The sequence below is a fragment of the Malania oleifera genome, chromosome 4, assembly GCF_029873635.1.
Source record: "Malania oleifera isolate guangnan ecotype guangnan chromosome 4, ASM2987363v1, whole genome shotgun sequence".
NCBI classification, from domain to species: domain Eukaryota; kingdom Viridiplantae; phylum Streptophyta; class Magnoliopsida; order Santalales; family Ximeniaceae; genus Malania; species Malania oleifera.
Window position 1 is genome coordinate 77,578,294 of NC_080420.1, and position 14,640 is coordinate 77,592,933.

Consider the following 14,640-nt stretch of genomic DNA (forward strand, 5'->3'; position numbering starts at 1 on the left):
GGTGTCATTGCTGGGGACTTGATTACTATTATTAGCCAATTTCCAATTTAGAGTATTATTGCTTTGTTTCTTTGTATATATTTTTAATTTTTCTTTTTTGTTGATCTACTAAGTCTTGAGTTTGTGTGCTTAAAGTGTGTATATTGGGTTTGCAATCTTTGGATCCAGAGTTGATTCCTATAAACCCTGAGATTGAGAGATCCCATAGGTTCTTTAGGAAGCCAACCTGTAATCTTTAGTTTGTTGAGTCGTCAAAACTTGACGTAATGCCCAAATGTCAACCAGTTCCCGCTGACCAAATCTCGGAACCCCAAGCTCCCCACCTACCTATAGTGGGAAAACAACCACTTAGGCCTCTTAGGGATTACTTTGTGTCCGACACATATACCTCGTTGTCTTGCATCTGGTTCCCGGATGTCCAGGCAGCGTGATTTGAAATAAAGACTTCCATCATCTCGATACTACCCACCTTTCATAGGAATTCTTCTAAAAATCCATATTAAAATTTATATGAATTTCTCGAGATATGTTCCACCATCCAACTCCATAATTTTTAGGATAATGCCCCTCGCCTAAGGCTTTTCCCATTCTTTCTGAAAGATAAAGCCAAATATAAGCTAACGTCCTTCAAACCGAATGTGGTGACCATCTGAGCCACCATGCAGCATGAGTTCTTAAAGAAGTACTTCCCAATTGAGAAGACTAACCAACTGCGAAGGGCAATCACTAGTTTCTCTCAGTTGTATGGGGAGCTATTCTTTAAGACATGGGAGCGCTTCAGGGACCTACTCCATAAATGCCCACATCATCAAGTCCCTAAGTGGCAAATGGTTTAGACCTTCAATGAAGGATTAGATGAATGAGATAGGTCAATGGTAGACACATCGTGTTGAGGTACTCCTCACCAAACACAAGAATGAGGCTTGAGTTCTCTTTGAGAACCTTGCCAAAAATTCTTACTGGCATGTAGTTGCTGCTCATAGACCATCCCAACCATCCACTCCCAAACCTAGGGGAGTCTACGAGTTAGCTACGGGCTATAACCTTGCACCCACCCTGCACACATTAGTTCAAAAGTTAGATCAGTTCTTGTCGTTAGGATAGTAACCATCAGTGTGTGCAGAGCTGTGCACTCTTTGTTTTGACCCTTCCCATTCTAGCTACAATTGCCCTCATTTGCCGTCCCAACCTAAGTTTGTGCAGGAATAAGTGAAGGCCACCCACAATTGGTATGATAGGCCGTCAAATGATCCCTACTCCAACACATACAATTCTAGGTGGAAACAGCACCCTAACTTCTCCTAGAGACCACAAGCTCCGAGTTTTTAAGCCTAAAGACCTCAACAAGCACTTAATGCTCCACCTCCTTAGCCATTTCAAAACTTCCAAAACCATCCTAATTCTGCCCCTCGACCTTCATCATTTTAGTGATCATATCCTTCTTAGCCTAAATATGATACATTTTAAGAGATGGTGTTGAAAGCCCTCAAAGGCATTGAGGCTGATCACCAAGCAGATTAGCAACTCCTTCACTCTTACTCCCAACCTATGGCTAAGATGGAAGCCACTATGGGATAACTAGCTACTTCTTTGTGTCAGAGAGATGAGGAAAAGTTATCGAGTCAGCCTTTAGAGAACCCCAAAGGCCAATACGAGGTAGAATGTGAACCGAATGCTGGTCCCTCATTATATCATGAGCAGGACCAGACGGTTATTACTATTTAGAGTGATAGGATGGTAAACAATAGGGTGGAGGAGCAGCTGAGTGAGGGTGAGAATGAGGAGGAGAGGAAAGGAGAACCCAATGTTGAAACTTGTGCCACATCCTCCTCTAGCATGTTGAACAATCCCAAAATCTGCATGCCCAGTTCTGGAAGGACAAAGCCACACAATGCCCCTCATAGCACCTTCATATCACTCCAACACCCTACCCTTCAACTCTTCATGCACCCTCTTCATCTAGGAAAGAGACCATCATTAGGTCCAATATGGACAAATTCAGACAACATAAGGTCAACAAGCCTCTCTCAGATGTTCTTTAACCAATACCTATATATGCCAAAGTCCTTAAAAACTTGTACACACTCAAGCAAGAGTCAAGGGTGCATATGAATGAACAAGTGAAGTTGGCCGACCATATGTGCTTAATGATATTAGGTGATCGTCCCCCTAAACTAAGAAACCCAGGCACACCAACCATTTCATGTGTAATTGGCAGTTACCCCATTGATGGGGCTTTTTTAGATTTAGGGTCGAGTGTGAACATCCTTCCATACTCGGTTTACCAGCAACTTGACCTAGGAGAGTTGAAGCACACCCCGGTCACCTTGTGTTTTGCAGATCGATCACTAAAGAGACCCCGAGGTGTGATAGAGGATGTATTAGTCAAAGCGGAAGTGTTTTCCTATTTGGTGGATTTCATCATCTTAGATATGGAACCTTCTAGGAATTTGATCTCTGTCCTATTAGGACATCCATTCTTAGCCACAGCTAATGCCTGCATTCAATGTAGGATAGGGATTATGGACATTTCCTTTGGCCAAAAGCAACTCCAGCTGAACATATTTTATGCTTCCCAACATCCACTTAAAGTAGTCCTAGCTGTAGACAAGGACATGATTGATAAACTTGTTGGGGAAGAGGCTCCCTCAATTTTGTGGAGGGACCCATTGGAAGAGACTCTTCAGCTCGAGAGCCTATTTACAGCTAACCTAGAGGACCCATACAATCAAAGTATAGCATTTCATGATTTGCCCTCCAGGGAAGAGGATAAGTTGGGGGTTTGCCAAATAGGGCATGACAAGGAAATGAGGGAGGACACTCTGAGCTTCAAACACAGATGAGTTTGAAATGAGCTTTAATGCGCCTGGCTAAAGATGGTAAACTTAGCACTTCCAGGAGGCAGCCCGAGTATTTTTATTTTCCCTTTTTAGTACATATATTGTACATAGTAGCGTACATAGAATTTAGAGACTTGCGAGTGAGTCATAGGATAGTTGGGGCTATAAAGATTTTTTTGATTTCCTAAAGGACTTAGGAGTTCGATCAAAGGCGCAATTTTCACTTCATTGGCGTGACCTGGTCTAGCCCCTAAACTCCTCTACATTTACCAAATGCCAAGAGAATCAATGATGTCTGAGACTAGCACTGAGTTGGCATGCAACTTGGTCAGAAGTCAATGTTCTTTTTTACAGTCAAGGAGTGCAGCCAAGAGCGGCCAGCACATGAGCCGATATGACTTGGTCTAATTTGTCAGAAAGTCTTTTAAACATATGTTCACCCATGACTCTTCAACTCCCATCATTGTCATCCTTGGTTGATTTTTGTCGCTCCACCCTCCCACTTCATCGCTTAAACACCGAGCATAATCACCGAGCCTCCGATCACTCTCCGACCACCAAAATCTGCTACGAAAATCTCCTCATCGTTTGGAGCTCTATTTGGTGATCTAGGATTTGCCCTTTGCCCTCCTCAACACCCTGCTCTTCCATTATCTTTGTTATCTTCTATTGATGGAGCTACACTTAGGAAGAAAGACGAAGGTGACACCAAGCTAGTCTTCCTAAGCATCTTCTCGAAGCTGAAGGTCCCAAGGCCCTCAGAGGGGCATGACATCCGCATGACATGATGTGTTCCTAAAATATATTATTTTAGGCCCCCATTTACCTTTTTTTATCCTCATTTGTCTTGTATGTAACCCTTTGTTAACATTGTTTGGAGTTATGCAAGGTTTGTTCATGTTTTAGGAAATAAAGGCTAAAGCCAAGGAACTAGGCATGCGAGAAGCTAAAGGAGTATTTGGAATACACAAAACTCAAAGTGAGATGTTAAACCAAGCTCCCAAAGCCTCTAATCATTAGAGAAAAGAAAGTCTTTGCTCGGCTAAGTGGTGCGATCGACAATACAAAGGGCGACCTAGTCATCCACTGCAGACTCTGAGGTTCAAACTGAGATTGAAATGCAGCAAAGTTCAACCAAGTGGGCGACCATGTGATCATCAAGGGTGAGTAAGGTGAGATTCTGAAGTCTCTTGGGCCGAGAAATACCAAGAGTCTTGCCCAAGAGATTGTCTAGGAGACCTCGAGGGGTGACTATGTCGAGTTCTTGAGATTTCCTAAATATCTAGATCCAACAAGTCTCAACCATAAACTCGACCAGAAATACCCTAACGTGTGACTTAGTCAAAGACACTAAGATTTGAATTCTTGATTTCCCGTGAGTCTCAACTAGGGCGTGATCAGGGGAAGCATGGGTGCAACTTAATTGACAGCAATGATCTTTTATGCGAGATTTGTTGCAAAGTTTCCTTATTTGAATTTCAAACTTTGTAAACCCTAATGGGTATAAATAATAGCTTCAACAATGTGCTCTGGGTTCCTCTTTGGCTGATTTTAGGTTAGTGATAGACCTAGAATGCCATTGAGCGCCAACCGTAGATTAGTTAATCATTCCATTGTCGAGATAGTCGTTTGTACGAGACGACTCGAATACCACATGAAAACAAGGTGTATTCCAAAAAGGGGGGTGAATTGGGATTTTAAAATTTCTTTATACCCTTTTTAATTTACTCTTTCTTAACTCTTTTCAGATTTAGCAAATGCACATACAAAGTTGATTTACAAACACAAATTTAGCAGAAAATTTACTTGGTTATAAACCTTTATAAATAAGGATTCCTAATTGAATACTTCTTTAAGAAATTTAATTTAATCCAATCAAGATAACTAAGACACAATTCACAGTATAGAATGAATTCAGCACTACTTCCAAGATTCAGCAATTGAGTAACTCAAAGTAGAGTTTAAGTATATAGCTAATAAAAGCCATGTATTAGTGAACTTGATTTCTAAATATTAAGCACAATGTAAATTTCCAATACTCTTCCAGAAACTCGTAATTTAAATAAACTTTCAATTAATGAGTATTGGGTGTTAACCAATCAACGTAGTCCCTTACGGTTTCCACAATAAGTATTGATTAACCAATGTACTCCCTTTCGATTTCCTTAATCCCAAAGTCAAATTAATTTTTAGTTTATTTAAAACTCAATCCATGTAGTTTATATGAGCAAAAGCTTAAAATCCAACCACGCAGTGTATATGAATAGAAAATTAAATGAGAGTAGGGAAGAGAGTGAGACCAATTTTTTACGAGGTTCGGCTATACTCGCCTACATCCTCACCTTAGGCAACACACCTAAGGATTCCACTATACCACTCCTTTATGGGTAGGAGCAACCTTACACACTCCTTTGCGGGTAAGAGCAACCTTACAATCTCTCCTTCAATAGGCTAGAGTTCGCCTCTCCAAACGATACCCCATGCTTGGTCCAACAACAATTCAAAGACCTCAACTATCTACAAAAACAAGAGCAAATTTGGTGTACAAAGACACTCTCAATAAGAGCTGATTAGTACAACAATAAGGCACTACAATATACTTCAATTCAAAATAACAATAGAAAGAATTTGAAGCCTTAGAAGTATATCACTGTGAGCTTTCTTTCTTGATTGAAAGAATTTAGAGTATGTTCAGTAATTCATGAGAGTTTTACAACAAAACTCAATAGTGATCTTCATAAAGTTTGAGAGCAAGAGAGCTTTGATTGTTGTGTAATTGCTTGGTGTCTATAATCCTTAGCCTTGGGGGTATTTACAGATGTTTAAACAATAGTATTTTGTGTTCCCTAAGTGACTTCGAGTGTTTCCCAAGTTTTCATAACGTTTAGAATTCAAAAACTCAAATTTGGAAACTTCTTATTATTTTTTAAAAATTAAAATCTCAAAGAGTTAGTCGACTGGGAACTAAGAGTCAATCTCTTGGATTCATTAAAACACTAAGAATTTCAAGGGTAGCAAGGAGTAGTCAACTGGGTCATTATGAGTTAGATGTCTAGGTCCTCTCGGGTTCTCTCAAAACTAGTCTATTTTCATGTCAGTAGCCTAGGTCAACTTTGTCAGGCGCCTGGACAAACCAAAATCTGAATTTTCTTTTTTGTTTTTTTTGCTTTCCCCAATGTAATTTAATACTTTTGAAAAATATTTTATGGGGTTTTTCAAAACATGGTCACTAAGTCAATGAGTTTCTTAATAAGTTTCAAATTCAATCATATTATCATTTGAATGAAGTACATACATAGAAGCTCTCTTAAGATTTGAATCTATTCTAAGCTTGGAGTCTTCATGCTTGTCATTTGCTTAGTCCATCTTGCCTCTGAGCTTCAATTCTCTAAGCCTTCACCAAGTTATCCTTGAAATACATGCTTTCATGTCCTTTAAGCTTTTATTCCCTTTTTGTAGTCTTGCAATGACATGTTTACTCAAACTTAAGATTTAAAAACCTAATTCTTGAAATATCATCACTTTCAACAAAACATGTTAAAGTACCTTTGATTTGCTGTCCTTAAAATAGGATTAGTAAGTCATGTTAGGCCAACAATCTCCCTCTTTCTGATGATGACAAATGAGGAGCAAAAGTGAGTGAACCTTGAGAAGGCTCCCCCTTACAATAAGCATATTTTTAACAATGTTTTTAAAGTACAATAATCATTTAAAAGTATCAACTTCAATTTTATGCAAGTTCATATTGCAAGATCTTATGTCATATCATATTCATTTCATATATCAACATTTCATCATATATTGGCATGTCACTCTCAATAGTATCAACCTTCTTAATTTTACTTTGCAACTTTTATGCTCAATTTTGCTTAATCTCCTTCTCCCCCTTTGGACATCAATCAAAAAGAGAGAAATAAATAGCAATCAAAGTCCAATGTAGACACAAATTTATACATAAAAAAATATTCAAATAGAATCATAGGTGTACATAGTGTCATAAGCAATTTGAGATACATACCAAAAACAACAAATTGAAATACAACCCAAACACATAAACAAATTGATTATTTATAAATATAGCAATGAGATACACAAAAAAAGCTGATATAGCACTGAGTTACATCATAGCAACAAAAACATCAAGCATCAGTAGAAGTTGCATCATCATTTTCAGAACTTTTAGCATTTTCTTCATCTTTCCCTTCCTTAGATTCCTCATTAGATGCATCATCACTAGGATAATGTGAAGAACTAGCCTAATATTGTTCCAAATGACTAAGCCTTTAATCAGTGGAGGAAATACTAGACTGAAGGGAGGTATTACTATCCTTTAGAGATTGAAGTCCTAAGTGTACGTCATTACTAAAGGTAGTAAACTTATGATGAAATGGTATGAACCATGAAGGAGCATCAATCTGGGGTTTTAGCTGCTGATGGTCTTCTTCCTCTTAGAAACTAACCCTGCTCATGTTTAACATAGCCCATCTATTTCAGAGTTGTGGAGTTGAAAAGATCAAATCGAGTTCTTTTGATGAACAACTCATTTGGACTTATGATACCAAGATGAGAAAACAAGATATTGAGAATGCCTCCATATGGAAGAGTAACTCGGCGTGCTTCCAACCTTGTCCACATCCATTTCAAAATCAAACTGGACAAGTCAAGTTTCTTCCCTTTCAAAAGGCACCACATGATGAAGCAATCCACATATGACATGTAATCATGTGATCCGGCCTGAGGTGTGATATTGTATGTTATGATTTTCTAAAGTGGCTGTGTTCGAAGGTTCAACTGAGTAGACTTAGGAGGAGTCCTAAATTGATCTAGTGCTTCTACCATAATTAGCGGTAAAAATTCCTTGGGGGTGAATCCTTGGTCCATGATCCAAGTATGTGAGAATGCAGAATACTCAAAATCTCCTTGGTCAATACGAAGAATGAGGACCAAGGTTTGAGGGCTTAACGAAATTCTTTGGCCTCTTACTTCGGTGGTGAGTACCATTTGATTTTAAGCCATGTTAAGTTTTATAAATATTATTTTTGGTAGTTATGGATCCAAGCCTTGGCGAGCCTACTAAATTTTGGTGTCGTTGTCAAGGATTAAGTCACAGTTATTAACCAATTTTTTTTTTAGTGTGTTATAGCTTTTGTTTTTCTCTTTGCTCTCCTTTTCTTTTATATTTATTAATTTTTGTTTTCTTTGTTTTGATACTTTGAAGTATAGATCTAGTGTGCTATATTTGTGTACGTTAGGTTTGCATTCTCTAAGTCCAAGTTAGTTTCGATCGACCCCAAGATTGAAAGATCACGTAGGTCTCTTAGGAAACCTGCTTTCAATCCCAAGTTTGCAGAGTCGTCCGAACCCAAGGTAATGGTCGAACACCCACCAGTTTCCACTGACAAAATCCTGGAACCCCAAGCTCTCCACCTGCCTATGGTGGTAGAGCAACCTCTTCGGCCTCTTTGAGACTGCTTTGTACCTAATGTGTACACTTTTTCATCCTGCATCCGATTCCCGGATGTTCAGGCGACACAATTCAAGATCAAAACTTCCATCATCTCGATGCTACCCACTTTCTATAGGAATTCCATGGAAAATCCATATCAGCATCTAGATGAATTTCTCAAGATATGTTCCACCATCTGCATCAATAATTTTGATGATGATGCCCTTCGCCTAAGGCTATTCACGTTCTATATGAAGGATAAGGCCAAATATTGATTGACGTCCTTAGAGCCAAACTTGGTGACCAACCTAAGGCACCATGCAGCATGAGTTTTTAAAAAAGTACTTCCCAATTGGGAAGACTAACTAGTTACGAAGTGCAATCATTATTTTCTCTAAGTTGGGTAGGGAACTATTCTAGGAGACCTGAGAATGTTTTAGGGACCTCCTACGTAAATGCCCACATCATCAGGTCCCTAAGTGGAAATTGGTTCAAACTTGCTACAAAGGATTGGCTGAGAGAGATAGGTCCATGGTAGATGCATCATGTGGAGGTACTTTCCTCACTAAGCATGAGAATGAGGTATGGGTTCTCTTCGATAACCTCGCTAAAAATTCTCAGCAGCATACTATTGCTACTCGTAGACCCTCTGAACCTTCCACTTCCAAACCTTAAGGAGTTTATGAGTTGACCACAAGCCATGACCTAGCACCCACCTTGCACACCATATCCTAAAAGCTAGATTAGTTCCTGTCCTTAAGATAGCAACCACAGCCAAAGGCTTATGCAAAAGTGTGTGCGATTTGCTTTGACCCTTCCCACTTTAGTTACAATTGCCCTTATGTGCCGCCCTAGCCTGAGCTTGTGCAGGAAGAAGTAAAAGGCACACACAATTGGTATAATAGGCCGTCAAATGACCTCTATCCTAAAACATACAATCCTAGGTGCAAATAGCACCCTAACTTTTCCTAGAGGCCACAAGCTTCAGATTTTCAAGCCTAAAGACCTCAACAAGATCCTAATGCTCCACCTCCTCAACCATATCATAACTCTCAAAATCATCCTACTTCTACCCCTAGAACTTCATCCTTTCAGCGACCACCTCTTTCTCATCCAAAATATGATACATTTCAGGAGACAATGTTGAAAGCCCTCAAGGGTATTGAGGCTGATCACCACATAGATCGGCAAGTCCTTCACTCCCACTCCCAATACATAGCCAAGTTGGAAGCCACCATGGGATAACTAGCTACTTCTTTAAGTCGGAAAGATGATGGGAAGTTACGAAGTCAACCTTTAGTGAACCCCAAAGGCCAATATGCGAAAGAATGTGAAATAGACACTGGTCCCTCATCATATAACGAGCAGGTTCAGGCAGTGACCACTATTCTGAGTGGTAGGATGGTAAACAAAAGGGTCAAGGAGTAATTGATTAAGGAAAAGAATAAGGAGGACAAAAAGGTAGAATCCAATGTTGAAACTTGCACCCCATCCTCCTCTAGTTCGATGAATGAACCCTCTATTTCCATACCCATTGTTAGAGGAATGAAGCCTCATTATGCCCCTTATAGGGCATTTCATGTATCCCCAGTACCATGTCGTGCAGCTCTTCCTATACCCTCTTCACCTAAGGAGACCACAAATGAGTCCATCTTGGATGCATTTAGACGACTTTATTTCCACAAGCCCCTCTTGGATAAGATTAAGAAAACACCTAAGTATGCCAAAGTCTTCAGGGACTTCTATAGGCTGTAGAAAAAGTCTAGGGCACCTATGGATGAACAAGTGAGGCTGACCGAGCATATGAACTCAATGGTTTGAGGCTATCTCCCTCATAAATTAAAAGACCCCGGAACACCAATCATTTTGTGTGTAATTGGCAATTACACCATTTATGGGGCTCTTCTAGATCTAGGATCGAGTGTGAACATTCTTTTGTACTCGGTGTACTAGTACTAGCAATTTCACTTAGGAGTGCTGAAGCCCACCCCGGTCACCTTGTGTTTTGCTGCTCAGTCAATAAACAACATCGGGGTATGGTAGAAGATGTATAGGTCAGAGTGGAAAAATTCCATTATATGGTTGATTTCATTAACTTGGATAAGGAATCTTTCAATTTAATTAAAAATATTATTCTTGTCTTATTAGGACGACCCTTCTTAGCCAAGGTTAATGCCTACACACAATATAGGACAGGAATTTTGGAGATATCCTTTGGCCATGTGAAGCTCTAGCTAAGAGTATTCCATGCTCCCCAACATCCACCTAATGTCGTCCAAGCTGTGGACAAAGACATAATTGATGAAATCGTTGGGGAGGAGGCTCCCTTAATTCTGTGGAAGGATTTATTAGAAGAAATACTTTAATTAGAGAACCCCTCTACATCTGACCTCGAGGATCTGAACAAGAAAATTCCAGCAATTCATGTTGGGGCCCCCGAAGTAGAGGGACATTTAGGGGTATATAAAACAAGGGCTGATAAGGAAATAAGGGAGGACAATTTTCGCTTCAAACTCAACAGAGTTTGATAATGAGCTTTAAAGTGTCCGATTGAAGATGGTAAACTTAGTGTTTTCGGGAGGCAACCCGAGAATTTTTAATTTCTTATTTTGAGTCCTTAAGATGTACATAAGTAGTGTAAATAAAGTGTGATATCTATATAGTAGAGTATATGATAGTTGGGGGGTATAAAGGTTTCTTATTTCCAACAATGTTGAGGTGTTCGACCAGGGGTGCGACCTTCACCTCATTTGGTGTGACCTAGTCTAGTCCCTGACCCTTTGAGCTTAGAAAATACTGAGGGAATCGACGAGGTGTGTGACCAACACCAGACCTGGTGTGGCATGGTCAGGAACACAGAGAGTCATTTAAAATCCTATTTCGCCCACGACTCTTCATCTCCTGCCATTTCCAACTCTTGGTTGACTCTCATCATCCCACCCTCCAACTTCATCGCTTGAACACAAAGAACCATCTCCAAACCTCTGGCACTTCTCTAACCATAGGACATAGCTCTGGTGACCTCATCATCATTTGGAAACCTTCTCAGCAATCTAGGGTTTCATCCATGTTCTTTCTAAGCACCTGGTCTCCTTCGTTTTCTCTTCTATTTTCTAAGATAAAGCTATGCTTAGGAACAAAGATGAATGAGCAGCAAGGCCATGCCTCATGAATCCCTGCTCGGAATCGCAAATACCAAACCCAACAGAGAGAAGAATTGTTTGCACATAGGCAGGGTACAATGCAGGAAAGGACAAGGATTCCACGAGTGCCCCCTACGATTCCACCAATGTCTGCTTGTGTACCTCTTTCAACATTGGGCCTGGTAATAGGGAATGCACTTGTGGAGGCACCACAAAAAATAGCCATAGATGTGGCAACCTATGATGGCCCTGGCTGCTCCCTTGAAAATCTACTCCATATTTGTGATTCGGACTCAGAGTCAGAGGAACACTGAGATGACCTATTGGCTATTCTATAGACTGTGCTTCTATGGCACATTTTTGATTGATTCCCTTTCTTTTATTTGTATTTAATTTAGGTCATTTAACCATGTTTTTGAAAAAGGTTGTACTTCTGCTATACTATTCCTAATACTTTGTACTGCCTTTGGAAATTAATACAATTTACATGGTGTTTTTGCTTAATGTATTTTTGTGCTCTATGTATCATTGCATGCATAATATTTCTAGTTTATATATGCTTCTAACATATGCAGGTACACTGATTATTTTTATTGGCCTATATAGTGTTCTCCTCACTATCTCCTAGGTTATTTCTCTTCCATACTTCAGCGAGGAAAAAAAAGTTTTAAGTTGGGGGTAAGGGGTAAGTAAACACTACATGACACGCTTTTAGCACAAAAAATGAAAATAATTTAAATTTTTTAGTGAATATTTAATTATTTTGTGGCATATTAGCACTGCTTATACTATTTACATACTTGTATATTACTTTCATGTTACATACTAAGATTATAGTGTATATAACCTTGTTATGCTCACCAACAAAGTAGTGAGTTGCTTGTGCATAGTTTCAGATAATATAGCCTATGCATTACATGCCACTCTAGTTAGATTAACTAGTGATTCATTCGTGTTAACATGGTTATGTAAAAGCTTGTATTCACATCATACTTCGCAAGGCAAGGCTAAAAACACACGTACAAATGATTTGCAGCACCTAGGGTTCCTTGAGAGCACTGAGAGAAAATATGTGGCGACTATGACACCTTGTCAGGTAGTGTTGAGCCTTTCATTTTTCTGGAGTATTTTATTTCAACTCTGAGTTTACAGAACTCAACTTCCTTTTCCTTGTTTTTCTTTGCTACTAGTCTCAATTTTTGCATTTGCTAGTCTAGAGGTGATTTCTAGTGGGGAGATATAAACCTAGGTCTTGTAGCTTACTCAAGACATGAAAATTGAGCCACCCCTAGAGTTAGACTTATTTCATAGACCCCATTTTGAGCTTAATTTCTCTTTGGAAGTATGAATACCCCAAAAATTTTGTGAAAATTATCCTAGTTGACCATGAAAGAAAAATGATAAAAGTATGAGCAGAAGAAAGTAAAAAGAAATAAAAATATATAGAATGTCTGCTCCAGTTACAAAAAGGTCAAGCTAAGGACACAACTCAAGTTATACCAAAGTATAAAGACTCTTCAAATGTCCCATGCATACAATGTACTCACGCCTGGTCTATGAGTTAGTCAGTCTAGGGTGGTCTTGATTGGATGTGGAGAGTAGGTTAGAAGATGCTAGGGTGAAGGACCCGACACCTCATTTATTGGTTGGACTCTTTCCTAATGAGACTAATTCACTCCATACTTTAGCGTAAGTTCTTTAACATATATGGGATGTTTGATCACGACATTATGCCTTATATATGGAGAGTGAACCCATTTTATTGAGTGAATTTGGAGAGAATATCAATGAGGCTGAGTTAAGGTGACCGTTCTGTAGGTGTCCAAGTGATATCTTAAGTGTGACAAATCATACACTTTACACATGCCTTGAGATGTAACCTATTTATACTTGAAGTTACATGATAATGTTAGCTCTAAATTGTAATTACCAGTTGATTCTCTATGAGTGTGCTATCGATAATGGTTGTATCTAGTTGAGACTTATATGAGTTACTTATTGTGGAGTGTGTGTATAACAGAGTCATGTATGCAAAATCATGTGTGTAATTATGTTATATCCTTGTATGTAAACTGGTATAACTGTGTTGCATGTATTTTTATAGTCACTGATAATTGGTGTCTGTGGGTACCACCCTAAAAATCCTCACAACACTAGAACTTGTCCACTAGGGTCTAGCTAGGGGTTTAAAGCCTTGTTGCATATGGTAAATACAACCGTGTTTCCCTCGAAAAAGGAGGTAGTTAGGATTTTCTAGTTTTTCTTTATTTTTTTAGATTTTTCTTTGCTCAAGGATTAGCAAAGTATAAGTTGGGGGTTGTGATGTGTCCCTAATATACACTATTTTAGGCCCCCATTTACCTTTTTTTATCCTAATTTGTGTTGTATGTAACCCTTTGTTATCATTGTTTGGAGTTACGCAAGGTTTGTTCATGTTTCAAGAAATATAGGCTAAAACCAAGGAAATAGGCATACAAGAAGCTAAAGGATTATTTGGAATAAAAAAAGCTCAAATTCAGATGTTAAACCAAGCTCCCAAAGCCTCAGATCATTAGAGAAAAGGAAGTCTTTGCTCGACCAAGTGGTGCGAGCAGCAACACAAGGGGTGACCTAGTCATCCACTATAGACACTGAGGTTCAAACTGAGATCAAAATGCTGCAAAGTTTGGCCAAGTGGGTGACCATGTGATCCTCAAAGGCGATTAAAGTGAGATGCTAAGGTCTCCTAGACCAAGAAATACCAAGAGTCTCGCCCAAGTCATCGACCAAGAGACCTCGAGGGGCATCTATGTCGAGTTCTTGAGATTTCCGAAAGATAGAGATACTGCAAGTCTGAACCATCAACTCGACAAATAAGACCCTGAAGTTCGACTTAGTCAAAGACACTGAAGATTCAAATTCCTGATTTCTCGTAAGTCTCGACCAGGGCATGATCAGGGGAAGCATGGGTGCGACTTGGTCAACAATGACGATTTTCTACGCGAGATTTGCTGCAAAGTTTCCTTATTTGAATTTCAAAGTTTGTAAACCCTAATGGGTATAAATAATAGCTTCAATAATATGCTCTAGGTTCCTCTTTCATCAATTTAAGGCTAGTAACTATCACGCCCCGAACCCGCCAAGTGGGGCCCGGGGTGGGATGTGATCCAATCACCTGTGTCTAATACCATAACCTCAATCACCAAGCGAAAAAATAAATAAGCATCCTCAA

General features: G+C 39.3%; 1 non-coding gene across 1 annotated transcript; it reads right to left on the bottom strand.

Annotated features, from left to right (window-relative positions):
* Positions 1-708: 708 nt before the first annotated feature.
* LOC131154623 (small nucleolar RNA R71) lies at positions 709-814 on the bottom strand. The gene has a single exon (XR_009136540.1). It is a non-coding gene; the product is annotated as a small nucleolar RNA R71 (small nucleolar RNA).
* Between the last annotated feature and the right edge of the window lie 13,826 nt (positions 815-14,640).